Genomic DNA, 18,710 nt, shown 5'->3' with positions numbered 1-18,710 from the left:
AGTACTTTTGTCTCTCTTTTTCCCACTAGATTGTCAGCTCCATGAAGGCAGACCTTTTGTTTCCCTCACCAGTGTGTCCCCTCAGTGTCTGTTTGAGTTTCGGTGAATGTTTGTTGACTGACTGACTGAATACAATGAAAGAAGTGGAGATACGAAATAGAGCTGTAAACCTGGTTAGTACAAGGGATTAAAGCCTATTCTGCACAATTTAGGAGAGTTGACTTGAAACCTTTTAGGGTCCTATTTCTTCCTTCATTTGTCCATGTAATAATATCTAACATTCACTGAGTACTTTCAGGTACTATGCTAAGCACTTCACATATATTATAGCATTTAACCTTCAAAGCAACCCTGTAGCAGTAATCAGCCTTTATTATCCTCATTTTTCAGAGGCAACTTGCCAACAGCCACTGATGGTGGAACCACAGCCAGGTGTAAGTAGGCCATATCCCATTAATCCAATGTAATCTACACCCCTTCAGTCAACAATAGGTGTTTTATCAACGTACTTTTCAGAGAACCCTCCTGAATTCCCCATTTTACCTGACCTTCAGTATCTTGGGACCGAAACCTACTAGAGGTGGTTGCTAACCCCTCAGGGGGTTTCTTGGGGAACCTGAGTGCTCTTGGTAGAGGAGCGGCCTTTCAGGCAGACGCGACGAGCTCTGGCTAGCCAATGTCAGGACTCCTGGGACGGCTGGGGAGGAACGAGGAAACAGGTCAGTTGGCCCATGACGGATCCCCGACCCTCGGGGTGGTGAAAGGGGAAGGGAAGGTGTATGCCGCCCACGCTCGCCTAGGGGTCCGGATCTCCCAACGCGAAGGGGAACCACGGCGCACTTCCCTAACTCTACCGCGCGTCAAAAGAGAACGCCCCTCAGCTCCGCCCACCTACTACGCCCATAGCACTATCTGGCGCTAGGACTCCGCGACCCTCAACCTGTCCCTGTCCTGCCCCCTCGGGGCAGGCCCTCTATTGGCGCTCACAGGCCGCGATCCCCGCCTCCGCCAACTCCGTCACTGACAAGATGGCGCCGGTCGCAGCGGCGGCGGCCGCGGCGGCTGGAACCAGAGAAGGAGGCGGAGGCAGCGGCGGCCGCGAGGGGAGGGGGAGTCCCGTCTGACTGAGACGGCAGGCCTGGGCGGGCGGGCGGGGGTGCCGCGCAGGGCGGAGCGCCGGGCTGGGGATGAGCTAAGCGGGTTCTGAGCCCCGCGGCATTCAGCCTCTCGTGTCCCGCCGCCGCTGGTGAGTGGACGCGGCACCTCTCTCCAAGCTCGACCAGCTGCTCGCGAGGGAGCCAGCGGTGAGGTGAGTGTGGGGGCGGCAGCGCGGACAGCGGTGGCATGTGGAGCTGTCACTGCCCGGAGCGGTGTCAGCCGCGGGCACGGGAGCGGGGCCGGCTGGGCTCGGAGATGTGGCGTGGATGGCCGCGACCTCCGCCCGGGGATTTCTCGGAGCCTGGCCGTCCTCCGAGAGCTGGGTCTGCTCCGGATGGCGCGGCGGTGCTGAGAGTAGCACCCGCGCCTCTGCGTCGGATGCTGGGGGGACTCCTGTGTTTTCATTCCGGATTTTCTATTCCGGGCTGGCCTGGGGCTCTTGTTGGGAGCTGGGGGTGGGGGCGGGGGCGGTGAGAGGGGAGGTCCTGGAGCTGGGATTTTGACAAGCCCGTTACGTAAGACGGAGGTGGCCTCCCGGAATCCCACCTGCTCGCTGTTTTAAACAGGCGGCAGCTGGATCCTGGCGGGCCCCCAGAGGCCCGATTTTCCTCCCGGAGGTCTGCCTAGCCTACTCCGGCCAGCGTGAACCTGCTCAACGTCCAACTTGTCCAGTTTGGGTTTTTTTCCCAGTCTTTTTTGGGGGGGCGGGGGCGGGAGAGGGTAAACAATTACTGGTCGCCACTGTTCCCTTTGAAGTTTACCGCTTTCTTGGGGGGAGGAGGGAAAAAAAGCTTGTGACCTAAAACTGGGTCGCAGCGACAGCTTTTCATTATCGTACTTTTAATTGACATGTGCTGGAAGATTTTTGTTATTGTTCTAGTGTGCTTTTAATTCAAACGTATGGTTACGCCTGGAGCCTTAGAGAAGGGTTTTTGTCTTACAGGACAGTTATTTCTTGTTTGCAGCAGCAGGATAGGCATCAGTCAACAGGCATGTATTTATCTGCGGAGAAAACGCGTGTCAGCTAGCTAGAGACCCGTGAGGGCAGAAATTGTATTGCTACGTGAATATGTTATTCTTTAAAATATTATCCGTTAATGAAAATAATAGTCCAAGTTTAAAAGAAGCAATTTTACAAGATTACAAGCTGTTGTTTGGTGTATATGGTCTCTTTCTATTTTCTGCTTGCCCTAGTCTACCTCTTCTCTCGGGGGAAGGAGGCGGAGACACCTGTAAACAGCGTAACCCAGGTTACACTAATCTATTGTAGTACATTTGAGATTATTGTAAAAAGTAGTCTCCGGGGGACCTAAGATTGGGTAATAAGTAAGGACTCTTGGGCAAGTTATACAGTTTTATGTTTAGAGTAGATACTGGGATTTCAACCTTTGAAAACCTAAGTATACATAATTTCTGAGCTATTTGAACCCCGTTTGAACTTATAATGAAACAAAGATTGTATTTGGCCGCTTTTACGGGAACTTTGTTTTGTTTTGGCCAGAATTAAACATTTTTGGTAACTTTTACCTCATTTTCACATTCTCCCTTTGAACTGCAGCTCTCAGTAGGAGTCCAGAATAGTATATATTATCATCATCGTCATTATTGTACATACTATATGTTACATAATTTTCTTTTTCTGAATGATTAAACATAGACTTAACTTCATTGTGGGTTTTATAAGAATGTAATTGATCTTGACAGCAGCCCAGTACTGGGAATAAATGTAAGTAAAATTTGGCCTGAGTTTTAAATTTATGTACACAAATTTACACTTTTGAAAATTGGTGAAGCGATATAAATTTTCTGATTGTGCAAGAGAGCCAGGAAGCTGATGATGATTTGTTCTGAACTTTTCCACATGAATTACCACTGGCTTAAATAGTTATTGATTCTTAAGCTCCTGGAACTGTTGACCTATTTGTGGCAGCTTGAATAAAATTTGGAATAATTGGGAGGCTATAAGAAGGAAGAAATAGAGTACATGACATTTTCTAATTCATTCAAAAAATAATAAAAATCATGGAGGAATTGTAAAAGAAAACTGTGTTCTCACTGAGTGATATATTAGTTACATTATCTTTTCTGTTTGCAGAATTTTTCGAAGCAGTCTACTTACTATGAAAACCTAGATTTAAGCACCAGTACAAACAGAGTTGTTTGATATATTATAAATCTTGTTTATTCCTATTTAAATTGATGGCTCCTTATTCTAAGTGGAAAACAGAAGTGGCTGTAGCAGGAAGATTGACTTGCTGTTCTTGTCCTCTCTGATATCAGAGACTTACCTTTAAGGACTTTTTCCTCCTTCCTACAAGGTGTAGAAGAAAATAATGAAGAAAACTTGATAAAATTTCTTCCTTTCTTGTTTGTTTGTTCAGTGTCCTACTGATTATTGCTCTGTAGAATTTGTGAGTTGGGGGAAGTCAAGCACTCCATGCTTTATTACTTATTATTACTTATTACTTTATTACTTATTACTGTGTATCATAATTACCACTTTGTATTCTACAATAACAGTGTAGAACTTTATACATAAGAAAGGATTAATTTATATAGTTGTTACTGTAATAGTGAAAAATTTGTAATGTTAAAATGCCATATAATAGAGGATTAGTGAAATTAATGATGGTTAATCTATGTGGCAAATGCAGTTATTAAAAGTCATATTTAAAAAAATATTTACTAACATGAGAAAGCACAATATAATCTTGAGATAAAAATCAGAATATAAGGAATTACTATGTTATTACTTATAATATATCACATATATGGCAAAATGATTGGCAGGAAGTACATAAAATATTAAAAGACATTATCTCTGGATGATAGGATTATAGGTAACTTCTATTTTAGTGTTTGTACTTTGTTCTGTCTTCTGAATAGTATTACTCTAATAATCACTAAAATGACATTAAAATATTTTCAAGAGTCATAGGAGAAAATCCTGAAAATACCACATAACCACTGCCCCAACAGAGAAACTACCTTATGATTCATTATTAGCCAAACTAACTGAAAATACGGTGCTTATGCAATATACACAATAATGGAAACAGCCAATAATACAGGTGAAGGCATTCTCCTAGCTACCAGCACCAGCCTGGTAATAGTTTTCCATATGTGGATGCTCCTATTAATGTACAGCGTTACTCTCCAAATTCTTTTCTGTTTGTGTCTTACACCCTAACTGTTCTGTGTTGCCAGTGCCACCTATTGATGGACTGCTTGACTCAAGTCTTTTCCTCATTACCTCACCAGTCAGCGGTTTGTGAATGTTTATGAGGTGCCAGGTACTTTGCTAGTCACTGAGTATACAAAGGTGCATGAATGAAACGTAGTTTCTAACCTCAAACTCTGGTAGAGAACCTTTCTTTTCTTCTTGGTTCATCAGTGCATATTGTATACTCTGCTTTTTCTGTCCCACTGCTCATGCCCTGGCACCTCAGGCAGTATCTTTTTCCTGGTGCTCACATCCTCTTTTAACTTTCTTTATGGTAAAGTATGTTCTGAGTTCCAGACAACCAATTTACAAATAAATTTTTGGAACATTACTTGATTGTATGTGGGGGAATCTTAAGTTCAGAAGGGCTGCATATATGTTCATCTATGGCTGTTGGTATTTTTTAAAGTATGTGACAGTTTCTTGGTACTTTCTTCTTGCTTCCTTCTTTTAAAAACCACCAACAAATAGAAAGCAGCAGAAAAAAGAGGTAGAAAGGTATCAAGGGAGTTTTCTTGCTAGTGCTATATATACTTCATTTTCACTGAGAAGAGTGAGTCATCAAAATGTAAAGTAAGATATACTGTTTCTGATATACTTCTAGTATATCTCTTTTGAGCACTGTAAAAATGCATTTTCCATATGTATGTTAAAGTCTATATACATACATAAACTCACAGTTTAGCTGTTTGCATTTCCAAATAAAACCTGAAATATGGAGATTGGAAATTTCTTTTTATTTTTTTAAAAATTATTTGTTTGTTTATTTATTTATTTTTGGCTGTGTTGGGTCTTCATTGCTGTGCGTGAGCTTTCTCTAGTTGGCGGCAAGCGGGGGCTACTCTTCGTTGTGGTGCGCGGGCTTCTCATTGCAATGGCACGCGGGCTTCAGTAGTTGTGGCACATGGGCTCAGTAGTTGTGGCTTGCAGGCTCTAGAGCGCAGGCACAGTAGTTGTGGCGCAGGGGCTTAACTGCTCCGCAGCATGTGGGATCTTCCTGGACCAGGGCTCAAATTAGTGTCGCCTGCATTGGCAGGCAGACTCTTAACCACTGCGCCACCAGGGATGTCACTCTTTTTATTTTTGTTATAATATTGTTTTATAGAGGAGACATTTTGTTTTTGAAAAGTTTAAAAAATACAGAAAGTTACAAAAAGTAGTGAACAATGCACATACCATACAAAACTTTGACATTTTTTTCATTTTTGCTTGAGATGTGCATTTAATATAAAAGAACCATGTATGTCATCGATATTACACTGAATTCTAAAAGAGCAGTGTAGAACTTTATATTTTACTTGAACATTGCTGATGAAGTTAAAGCCACTTTTGTTCTCCCCAATTTCATCCTCTTTCCTTCTCTCCTTACATCCCCTCCCTGGCAATTGTTGTGATAAATTTGATGTGTATCCTTCCAATTTACCTTTTAATAAATTGTATGTATTTGAGTAGTACATGACATTGCTTTGGATGCTTTTGAAGAGTGTGGACTTTGGAGCCATAACTCCCTAGGTTTGAATCTTGACTCTGTTACTTAATAGTTTTGTGACCTCAGGCACGTTTTAAATTTTTTCCGTGCCTCATTGTCCTCATCTATCAAATCCGGATAATAGAAATGTCTGCCACATAAGGTTGTTGTAAAAAGTAAATGAGTTTATTTATATAAGCTGCTTAAAACTGTGCCTGGCACTTTTTTTTTTTAAGTGTGCTGGTAAATTTAACCAGCTATTAATATGATTGTGTCATGGTATACACATTTTGAAACTTGTTTTCTTTATTTTACTTTTTTTCCCCTCAATTCTTGTTGGCACTATAGGTCTAGTTCATTTGTTTTTTACTGATTTGTAGTGTTCCATTGAATAAATATACTACAATTTGTCATTTCTTCTATTGATAAGCATTTAGATTGCTTTCATTTTTTATCTGTTATAAATAGTGCCTCATGAAATCCTTGCATCTCCTCAAGCAACATGCCAGAGTTTCTCCAGCTCATATACCTGATTGTCAAATTGTTGGGTCTTAGGATATACTCTTTTTCCCCTTTACAGGGTGTTTATAGGATACTGACAAACAATTTCTATTTCTCCATATATTTACCAGCAGTTGGTGTTGTCAGACTCTTGGATTTTTCTAATCTGATTGGTGTGAAATGGCATTTCATTTGTGTTCTATTTTTATTTCCCTTCATATTTTCTTATATATGGGCTTTTTTTTTTTTTTTTTTTTTACTGCTTTTGGGTCTTTGTTGCTGCACGCGGGCTTTCTCTAGTTGCAGTGAGCGGGGGCTACTCTTCGTTGCGGTGCACGGGCTTCTTATTGCGGTGGCCTCTCGTTGCGGAGCACAGTCTCTAGGCATGCGGGCTCAGTATTTGTGGCTTGGGGACTCTTGAGCACAGTCTCAGTAGTTGGGGCGCACGGGCTTAGTTGCTCCGCAGCATTATATGGGCATTTTTGGTTAACTCTTCAGTAATTTGCCTATATCCTTTACACATTTTCTGTTAGACTTTTTTGTAATAGGTTTTTTGGTTTTTAAATATGTTCAAGATAGTTACAAACGTTAGTGAAGTGTTCTTTTTATTTTTGGAGTTTCCAAATCTCTTGAACAGTGACCATTATGGAACCAAGTTATTGTGAATTTTACATTATAGTATATTGTTATTAGTGAACTTCCCAATGTACTTTCTTAAAATATGTATAGTTATATTTCTCTCCCTCTGAAACTATGAGAAAATGTTTCAGTAATGTACTGTGTATATATTTTAACTAAAACTATTTAAATTTTATGGACTTCAAAAACCAGGTGGAATTTTTATTAATAATAATTAGTACCACAGTTTTGTTTTAGTCTAAAATTTGAGTGGCTTCCTGCTTAGAGGAGAGTTTTCTGCTCCTAAAGTGCTTATCAACTAAGGAATAAAAATATGCACATATGAAATGACTTTAGGCACTTACATATACAATATTATAAATTGTTCATCAGTGTTGAGATTGTTTTGCATAGTACTAACTGTTTCTGTTTTTGTCCAACCCTCTATACATTACTTAAAGGACTAAAGTCAGTCTGGTTAAGGCAATAACTTCCCTGATATTGTTACTATTATTATTAATTTATTTAAATAAACTTTTAATTTTAGGATAGTTTTACATTTACAGAAAAGTTTCAGGGAGTTACCACATCCCCTGCACCCAGTTTCCCCTATTGCTAATATCCGACACTTCTGTTTTACATTTGTCACAACTAAGGAGCCAACACTGGAACATTACTATTAACTAAAGTCCATACTTCATTCAGATTTCATTAGTTTTCACCTAATGTCCTTTTTCAGTTCCAGGATCCCATCCAGAATACCACACTACATTTAGTCATTATGTTTCCTTTGGCTCCTCTGGTCTGTGACAGCTTTTCAGATTTTCCTTGCTTTTGATGACCTTGACAGTTTTGAGGAGTATGGGTCAGAGATTTTGTAGCATGTCCTTCAATTTGGGTTTGTCTGATGTTCTTCTCATAGTTAGACTAGGGTTATGGGTTTTGGGGAGGATGACTGCAGAGATAAAATGCTGTTCTCATTATATCGTATCAAGGGTACATACCATCAATATGACTTATCACTGATATTTTTAACCTTGATCACCTGGCTGAGGTAGTGTTTGCCAGGTTTCTCTACTGTAAAGTTTTCCTATATGCTGCTTTTTGGAAATAAGTTACTAAGTGCAGACCGTATTCAGTGGGTAGGAAGTTAAGCTCTAACTCCTCGACGGGTGAGTATCTACAAAATTATTTGGGATTCTTCTTTAAGGGAGATTTTCCTTTTCTCCTCCATTTATTTAGTCATTTATATCAATATGGACTTATGTATATTTATTTCTAAATTTGGGTTATACTCCTATACTACCTTATTTTGTTGCTCAAGTTGTTCCACCTCTTTCAGGTTGGTTCCTGTGACCAACAGGACATAAACCATTGTTTTGTTTTTTGAGCACTTCCATACTTTCTGGCACTACAAGATGCTCCAGGCTAATCTTTTATATTCCCTGCCCCAGCCCTATAATCAACCATTTCTTCAAGGATCCTTGGTTACTTTTATTAGAGAAGGATATTAGAAACCAAGATTTGGGTACTGGGTATGCTCATTGCTGTTGGGATATCATTGCTTTTAGACCTCAGTGTACAGACCTAGGAAATATATGTATGTATACTAACACATGTATACAGATATATAACTTTTTTTACCTATATGTCCATCTGAATCTAAATGAAGCTAAACATGAGTTCATACTGATATCTTTGACTCTGCTTCAGTACCACATGATTCATTCTATCCTTACCCCCATGCTTATCTGTAACCTTACTCTCCAGAAATGAGAAACCTGGTTCTCATCATCCGCAGTCCACTTACTTGTTTGTTCAGTCTCATTATACATGCACAGTTTCATAATTGTTAACCATATCCCAGTGAGAAATGACTTTAACAACTAAAGAAGTTTTATCTTTTTTTTAAAATCCTTTTGTCATTTAGAGTTCCCAGTCAAAACACTATTTTCCAAAGTTACTTAGGCCAGGACCTTTCAGAACCTTTTTTTCTCTGTCCTCCATATTTTAATTTTACTTCTTATAGGCTGGTCTAAATTACAAGTAATTATATATATAAAACTTATCAAAAAATTTCCCTTACTAATTACAGAGCCTTAGCTCTGTATGGTTTTCTTTCTCTCTGACTTACGTGGCCAAAAAAAAAAAAAACCCTTTTCTGAAAGTAAAACTTCCTGAGGTTTAGTCAGAATACTACTCTGTCATTTGGTTATTGGTTGATATATTTATGATTTGGACTTACAGTTATTACAGCTTCAAATATTTTTCATAGTACACTTTGAGAAATGCTGTTTAGTGGAGCATTAAGATCCTTGCAAGTAAACAAATATAATATTTGAGTGCTCAGAATTTACCTGTATTCTTATAGTAATTTTATATGGATTAACTCATTTAATTCCCTCAAGAAGTCTGTGAGGTAAGTACTTTATTATTTTGCCCCTTTTAAAGATGAGGAAATTAAGACACTGAGAGATTTAGCAACTTGATCACAGTCACATAGCTAGTAAATGGCAGAGCTGGAATTCGTATGTTGCCAGTCTGATTGTGGAGCCTACACTAACAATCACTTTGCTATATTACCTCTAAATAAGAAATGTTCAAAGTGTTGTAAGAGTTACAGAGGAAGTAAAACATGATGATGTGAGAGAATGACTGAGAGCGTCCTTAGGGTACTTCTTACGGAAGTCCTCTCAGGAGATGATATTTGACAGATGAGAAAGAGCCAGTTATGTGAAGAGCTGAGGAAAGAGTGATTCTTATGGGAGAATATCAAGTGCAAAGCCTTCCCATGAAAAGGAGTTTGAGATGAGAACAGAAAGACACCCAGTGTGGCTACGTGCAGTGAGCATGAGGGCCTGTAGCGTTACTTACAGGTGAGGTTACATGTAGTAAGTCATTTAGTGCTCAAAATAACCCATTACCTCAATTTTATAGATGAGAAAATTGATACAGTAATCTGCATTGGCTGAAATTACGTCTTTTCTCTCCCATTTACTCTTTATCCCACTGCAGTCTAATTTCTACTTCTTATGTCACTAAACTTGCTCTTGCTAAAGTAACCAATGACAATAATACTGTTGGCCATTTTCTCAAGAAACTCAACCCCTTGACTTCCACCCTGCCGCCCTCTTCTGTTTATCCTGGAGCTTCTCATTGTGTTGCTCATTCCCTTTGAGGGCTTGCCTTCCTCTGCCTGTCCCAAAAGAAGTGGTGGTCCCAGGGTTAGCCAGTTGCCCTTCTCAGCCTTTACAGTAAGCAAGTCGTAGTTATCCCTGTGGTTTCAGTTACCGTGTATCTACCAATCACCCACCAAGCTGTTTTTCCAGCATTAGTATTCAAAGCATCAGAGATTGTCTTATCTAACTGCTTATGTATCTTCACTTTAAACTCCTTTTGTCCAAACTGAACTTATTTACCTATCTAAAGTTTTTCTTTGATTTGTTGTTTTTCAAAGACATGTGGACTATTGACTTCATCATTCAAGGAACTTTGGAGTCTTTCATGTTTCCTCCCTCTTTCTCTCTCCTCACATACATTCATTTACTATTCATTCTGCTGATTTTGCCATCTGAATATTTCTTGAATCGGCCATTTCCCTAGTATCCCTGTTCCAGCCACTGCCTTATTAGGAACTACTTCCTTACCTTCTCACTGGTTTTCCTGTCTTCATTTTTATGTCTGTAATACTCACATCAGAATTGCCGGACTGGTAAGTCTAAAACACAGTTAGAAAATTCTTCTTTAACACCCCATTGTCAACTGAATAAAGTCTGAACTCTTTATCAGGTCATTAAGCCTCATCATGATTTGGGACTGGTTCTCTATCTTAACTCATAATTTCTGCTTTCCATTTTCCACTCTAGCCATAAAAAACTACTTTTTGAAGATTCCTTGAATGTACATGCTAGTTCTGAACTGTTGACCATTGCTTATGTAGTCCATCTCCTTGGAATGACTTCATTTACTTCTTCCCTTTTCTTTTTGCCTAACTCCTTTGCATCTTTTAAGACTCAGCATAGGCTTTATCTCCTCCAGAAAGCCTTTTCAGACCCATACTTTTAAAAAAAATTTTTATTGGAGTATAGTTGATTTACAATGTTTATTAATTTCTGCTGTACAGCAAAGTGAATCAGTTATACATATACGTATATCCACTCTTCTTTAGATTCTTTTCCCACATAGGTCATCACAGAATATTGAGTGTAGAGGTCCCTGTGCTATACAGTAGTCCTTATTAGTTATCTATTTTATTTTTATTAAAAATTTTTTTTTTAATTTATTTTTGGCTGCATTGGGTCTTCATTGCTGCACGTGGCTTTCTCTAGTTGTGGCGAGCGAGGGCTACTCTTCATTGCGGTGCATGGGCTTCTCATTGCGGTGGCTTCTCTTGTTGTGGAGCTCGGGCTCTAGGCACACGGGCTTCAGTAGTTGCGACATGCGGGCCCTAGAGCGCAGGCTCAGTAGTCATGGCTCATGGGCTTAGCTGCTCCGCAGCATGTGGCATCTTCCTGGACCAGGGATCGAACCCGTGTCCCCTGCATTGGCAGGTGAATTGTTAATCACTGTGCCACCAGGGAAGTCCAAGTTATGTATTTTATATACAGTAGTGTGTATATGTCAATCCCAATCTCCCAATTTATCCCTTCCCCCCTTTTCCCCCTGGTAACCATAAGTTTATTTTCTATATCTGTGACTCTGTTTCTCTTTTGTAAATAAGTTCATTTGTATCATTTGTTTTAGGTTCCACATCTAAGTGATATCATATGATATTTGTCTTTCTCTGTCTGACTTCACTTAGTATGATAATCTCTAGGTCCATCCATATTGCTGCAAATGGCATTATTTCAATTATTTTTATATGGCTGAGTAGTATTCCATTGTATATAAGTAGTACATATTCTTTATCCTGTTCATCTGTCAATGGACATTTAGGTTGCTTCCATGTCTTGGCTATTGTAAATAGTGCTGCTGTGAACATTGGGGTGCTAGTATCTTTTTGAATTATGGTTTTCTCCAGATATATGCCCAGGAATGGGATTGCTGGATCATATGGTAGTTCTATTTTTGGTTTTTTAAGGAATCTCCATACTGTTCTCCATAATGGTCGTACCAATTTACATTCCCAACAGTGTGGGAGGGATCCCTTTTCTGTACACCTTCTCCAGCATTTATTGTTTGTAGATATTTTGATGATGGCTACTCTGACCCATGTGAGGTGATACCACATTGTAGTTTTGATTTGCATTTCCCTGATAATGAGCAATGTGAGCATCTTTTCATGTGCTTTTTGGCCATCTGTATGTCATTTTTGGAGAAATGTCTATTTAGATCTTCTGCCCATTTTTTGATTGGGTTGTTTGGTTTTTTGACATAGAGCTGCATGAGCTGTTTGTATATTTTGGAGATTAATCCCTTGTCGATTGCTTCGTTTGCAAATTTTTTCTCCCATTTTGTGGGTTGTCAGACCCATACTCTTGTCTGGATTGTCAAGTTCCCTCTGAAATAATCTGTTAGTAACTGTGTTATGTCTCAAGCAACTAGAACAGTGTCTGGCACAAGAGAAGACACTCAGTTAAGAATTTGTTGAATGAATTATTTTAGTATTGGAGAGGCAGTATAAAGTAGTTCCTCTGGACCCAAACTGTCTGGGATTAGCAAACCTGACTTTGCTATTTGACTATCTGTGCTCTCTCCCTGTACCTCAGTTTCTTCCCTTGTAAAATGAAGATAATGATGTCTTCATAAGATTGCTGTGAAGCTTAAATTTGTTAATGCAGGTAAAGCATTTAGAACAGTGCCTGGCACTTAGTGTTCAGTAAATAATGTGTTATAGCCATTGCTGCCCTTGGAATGTTTTAATTTATGTATTCGAGTCCCCCCACTGTCCTAGAATTAGAGAATGAATAAGCAAACCAACTAATCCTGGGTTTTAAAATGAAAGACAAATTCCTAGCTTTTGAGAATGTCTTGGCGAGCTAACCATTAGTCTTTCTTGCAGCTCCAGCATTTGGTGTTCTGTCACAAATTTGAAATTGGCATTAGTGATGATTAGCATTTCTTAATTGTTCTACTTAATTAGTTTTTTTAATTCCTGTACACTTTTCTTATTAATAACACTGTTTAAACTCTAGGAATGCCCTTTATTTATGCTTAGTCTTCATATAGCCTATCCTGTAGCATTAACCAGCCTTTCCTATTATGGATTAAGGTGTGAGGGTGATAGCTCTGCTGATATTGTGCTTTTTATTAATTTGGGAGATAAACTGAAGTATGTTGCAGAGAAAGATTGAACAACGGGGTAGAATGGGGAAACTGGAAAAATTCCCACTTCAGAGTCAAACCTTGCACATTATCCCTTCACTCCTTGGCTTAAAATAAATTCTGAGAATATTGGACACTCATAATCAAATGTAATTTCAGTAAACACAGTCTGGAGGCAATATAAGTCATTAAAAATGATCGATGCCTCTGCCTTCTTCCATTATTGTAAACAATTGGGACTTGTTTACTTAAAATCTTTTTTATGGCAATCACCGATCAATTTTTCATAAGCCTTTCCTTTTACTTTAATGTCTCATTTTTTTCTGAACACCAGAACTGTCTATATAATCTTGGCAAATTTGATAGAAGTACTGTTTGTTTTGGTTTGTTTGTTTTTATCTCTGAACTTGCTGCTACATTTGTAGATTTTCCCAGTCTTGCTAAATCTTGATTATGTGAAACTAGTCAGTTTTTCTTATAAACGTCTGTTTTGAACAGAAGTTATCAGTATTCATTCTTCTTCATTATCCCTTTGAAAATACTAAAGAAACTAGTTTTTTTTTAAAGTCTGAGTTGCCAAAGGAAACTTCTTACTAATAAACTAATTTCAGAGAAAAATGGAAAACCTAATAGATCAGTCTTTTTTTAGAAACTAATGCCATAGAATGACTGTGCTGTTGGGAAATGCTTCCTTTTTTTTAAAGGTCACTGTCTTCTGCCACTGAGCATTTTAGTTGAGGACTCTGAAGTGGCATGCTTGTATGAGAAAAGCGTATAGATGGATGGGGAAAACGGTATAATGATACTTAGGCTTGTTAGATAGGAGTGGCTGTTATCACGAGAAAAGACATATTCCCACCCCCTTTTTGGTCAAAATTGTAGTAAGTGGTATTATTTCTCTTTATAAAATAATTTGTTCTAATAAGCTCTGAGATACTCCCTATTCTTTAATCTCTCTTTTTTCCCCTGAACTTTGAAATATAATTTTTTTCATACTGACTCACAACTATGCTGAAGTTGGATTTATAGGTTGTTGTTTGAACCTGTTATGGTTGGTGAATATTTTTCATTTTCTTATGCTGAGAAATGCCTGGAGATAACAATGTAACAGCCATTTTTTAACAAGGGTTTTTTTTTCCTCCTCTGGTTAACTGACATTTTTATATTCCTACTTGACCTTTTCTTTTTTGAGGTTTTTAAAATCAAATTTCTTTTGTTTGTGAGTATTAGAAATGAAATTCAAACTAATTTATTCAAAAAGGGGAATTAGTGTTGATGGCAAGGATACTGGGGATTTCACAGTACTGTACTTTGAAGGTAGAAGTACAACCAGGCTTCATGAGGGGGAGGGGAACCAGGAACTGGAAACTCATCAGTAACTCAGGCAGCTGTTTTCTCCCCACCCTGGGGCAGCATTATCTCTTCTGCTTCTCCCTACTTGTCTACTTCGTTTTTCTCTCTCTGCATGTTGTCTTTTACCACTGCGCATGGCCGAACAAGTCCTCTAACTCTTAAATTCTTAATATTCACTCATGGTTCTGTGATCCCATGCTAAACCCTGGAAAAAAATCCAGCTTGAGGCAAATGTCTATGTCTGGTCCAATCAGCTATGGCAGATGAAATCAAGGTTTTAGAGAACTTTTCAGGCACCATTTCTATGATAGGGGAGTGCATACAGGGCATACAACTCTCAGGGGAGAGGTATGTCGGTAGGCTGCATAGATACCGTAAAAGGTGGTGATTGCAAAGGAATACTAAATAACATGAAATAAAATTAAGTTTCTTTTTAAATAAAAAGGAGACCACTCATTAGCTTTATGTAGTAGTAAAGAACTTAAATTATTTCATCACCAGTCCATAGGTGGTTATTCTGAAAACTATAAAAATATCTCCCGTTTTCAAATAAGAGCGGATTTTTTAGCTTCTGCATATAGAATTTGAAGTTTGAATCATGCTATTTCATGAACACAAATAATCTTATATTAATATTATTATTAATACATCATGTCATTTTCTATTTAACAAGCGTTTACTGACTGCCTGTCCTTTTTTAGGGACTGTGCTAAAACATATTTACAGAGCTAGAGATGTAACATTGCCTACTCTCAAAGAATTCCTAATCTAGTTGAGAAGAGTAGATGTTCAAAGAAATGATTACAGTGTTAATGTGATAATCGTAATAGAGGTATATACAGGATGGTCTTAAAGTATAAGGAAAGAGAATGACAATCTCTTCTAGGGAAGGGGATCAGGAAGGGCTTCAAAGAGCATGTCTCAAATATTACACGGGAGCTGGCCATTTGAACGGGCATTCTGGCAGAAAGAACTGAATTTACAAAGGTGGTGTGGAGTTTGGTATGACTGAAGTGAATTTTACATCATTCAATTTACTGAAGCTAAAATGAAAACTTATTTTTTCATATCTGTCCTTCACATGATAGTGCGTACTTCTTTTTCCAAAGGAGGATTATAGATTTTAGAATACTCATCATTTTGTTTGTAACTGTGATGTCACTTTTGAAAATGAGTCTTCACTGATCATTTGCTTTCAGGCTCCTTTATCAAATTTTTCTAATACTGGTTGGTTGGTTAGTTTACTTTTATGGTTTTTTTTTTCCTGTTCAAGCATAAAACTCCATACAGTGGATGACTGAAAATGCAAGGGCTTATAAAACTTATGAATATCACAGTTTTTATAAAAGTAAACAGTGAAAACAATACATAGCATAAGCCTAGTATAATTTTAAAAGATAAGTCTCTAAAACTGATCTATGTCAGTACTGAAATTACACACACAATTATTTTGTAAAATACTTTACATCAGTTTTTTTCTCCTATAGAGTCGTACCTACCTTTAAGCAAAAGGAGTGTGAGCAGTTGGCAGAATGCTTTTTGCTTCACTACTCTGATCAGTTGATTAATGCCTTTACGTCTCTTTTCAATTGCTTTATCCACCCATTCATGACTCCTGTTCCACAGCTGTCACAGATAACCAACCACCCAAAAAACAAAAAACCCAAAAAACCCCAAATCCAGAGGTCCATAGTTGACTGTTCTGAGAAGTGACTGAGATAGGTGGGAAGGAGAGAAAAGATAGTTGTGGCCAGCTTTGTGGTGGTGGGAGTGGTGATGGTGAGTGTGTGTGTTTCATGTATGAGGTTGTTTTCCTGTAGCAAGCTCAAAAATACCACCATTGTCACCCAGGTCACAAATTGTAACTGTTTCTCATCCCCTTTCACAAATCTATCAGTCTGCCTTTTGTCACTTTTATCCTTCAACTATGCTTCTGATACTGTGTAGGAAGGAAGTGATGAGCAAAGAAAAGGCCATATGCCTCTTATTTGTTGCTCCTTTTGTTTGGAATGCCCTTCCATCTCTCCTCTATTACCCTACTCATATTTCAAGATTTAGATGATAACTCTTTCTTTTCTGACTCCTGAAGCCTAAACTGTGTGTCCTTCTTGTGCTTTCTGTGATTACTTCTGTTATAGTCTTATCTCTTACAGTGATTGTTTGTTTACTTGTTTGTCTCTATTAAACTCATGTAAGGCAAGGCCATACATAAATTATTTGTCTTTGTGTTCCCAGTGCCTGGTACAGAGCCTGGCATATGGTAAGGTTGCCATTTTGGGATTCTTGTTTGCAAACTACAGAAATCAACTCTGGTTAAAAAGAATTTATTGGAAGGATAGTAGTTAGCTTACAGAAATGACTGAAAGACTGGAGAACCAGACTCTGAGAACAAAGAGGAAACCAACCAATCAACCTCAGGGCTAGACCATAGCCAAAGGAATGCCACAGAAATGTCCTTTTTGTTTAAGATACCTTTGACTCCTCCACAGGATGCTGGATGCCATTGCTGGGACACTGCCTCTGGGTACTGTATGTCACTGCCCTAAGAATGAATTTTAAACTGTCTCTGCAACTTTAGCTCTAGAGTCAAATTCTGCATGAAAGCATCTAACTGACCAATCTATGTGCCTGGTTCCTAAATAGCAAAGCAAGTATCTGGTCTTTTTGGCTTCCATGGTTGACTCTATCTAGGGCTTACCTTCCTTCCAAGACACACACAGTGGCAGATTTTTTAAATATAGTAAAGGAGTTCAGATGCTGAATGGTCAAAAATAAAACTCTGACGCATGTCCTTTTCAATAAACATTTGGTAAATGTTTATTAGATGAATGATTGAGAGAATCAGAGTCATAATTTCCTGTCTCTAAACCTTTACATCATCAAGTCTCGAAGTGATTATGATGCTACTTCTATAATTCAGAACAAAATCATTTCCAAAACATCAAATAAATATAAGCAAAATCAGCAAAGTTCTGATTTCTTAAAATGATGATCCCTTATTGTGAAATTATTTAAATAAAATTATTTGAATTAAACTTTTCTTGGTGCACTTTTTTGCCATAACCTAAGCACATGTTTATTTGCTCGTATGATAATCTAACACTACCTGGAGCTAGGATTTGAGCTTGGCCAAACTGATTTCAGAGCACTTGACTTCTCTTCTTATAGTGTTTGTATAGTTGTATTCAGCAATGACATAATTGAAACAAAACAACAACAAACTAATATTTTAGAGAGGTCCGTCAGAGAAATGTTTCTGCTTGCAAAAAACAAGTTTTTATTTCCTAAGCCATCTTACCCATCCAATATAAGGTTCTTTTTTTTTTTTTTTTTTTTTTGCAGTATGCAGGCCTCTCACTGTTGTGGCCTCTCCCATTGCGGAGCACAGGCTCCAGACGCGCAGGCTCAGCGGCCATGGCTCACGGGCCCAGCCGCTCCACGGCATGTGGGATCCTCCTGGACCGGGGCACGAACCCGCGCCCCCCACATCGGCAGGCGGTCTCCCAACCACTGCGCCACCAGGGAAGCCCCATCCTTGTATTTAAATAATAGTTTAACCATATATTAAACTTCATTTTTTTTTTTTTTTTTTTTTTTTTTTTTTTTGCTGTACGCGGGCCTCTCACTGCTGTGGCCTTCTCCCGTTGCGGAGCACAGGCTCCGGACACACAGGCCCCGCGGCCATGGCTCGCGGGCCCAGCCGCTCCACGGCATGTGGGATCCTCCGGGATAGGGGCACGAACCCGTGTCCCCTGCATCGGCAGGCGGACTCTCAACCACTGCGCCACCAGGGAAGCCCCCTAAACTTCATTTTTTACAACATTTAAAAAATATTACTCCATTACCTTACTAATTGGAAGTCTGGAGTCAGATTTTTTTTGGGTAGGTGAACTACTTTTTCTTTCTGGGAATTTTTAGAATTTTTTTCTTTGAGATGTTCTAAGAGTTCCTTATAAGGTGTCTAGGTATTTTTTTCTTACCTGTTATACCAAACGGACATCTTATATCTTTAATTCTTGGAAATTATTGGTCATTATTTCTCAAGTATTTCCTTATCTCTGTTTTTTTCTCACATTCTGAAAGCCCTATTATTTAGATATTGGCTCTGTTTTTCCTAGCCTCCGT

General features: G+C 38.7%; 1 protein-coding gene across 5 annotated transcripts in view; it reads left to right on the top strand.

The window, feature by feature from the left end:
• Positions 1-1,170: 1,170 nt before the first annotated feature.
• The window catches only part of DENND4A (DENN domain containing 4A), a 134,969-nt gene continuing 117,429 nt past the window's right edge, over positions 1,171-18,710 (top strand). For all 5 annotated transcript variants that reach the window (XM_081227614.1, XM_081227615.1, XM_081227612.1 and 2 more), the window contains exon 1: positions 1,171-1,309. The gene's annotated coding sequence lies outside the window, so the exon portion shown is untranslated. The remainder of the gene's footprint in view (positions 1,310-18,710) is intronic.

Source organism: Mesoplodon bidens, assembly GCF_964165515.1.
Source record: "Mesoplodon bidens genome assembly, chromosome: 3".
NCBI classification, from domain to species: Eukaryota; Metazoa; Chordata; class Mammalia; order Artiodactyla; family Ziphiidae; genus Mesoplodon; species Mesoplodon bidens.
This window is presented reverse-complemented; position numbering and strand designations above follow the sequence as displayed.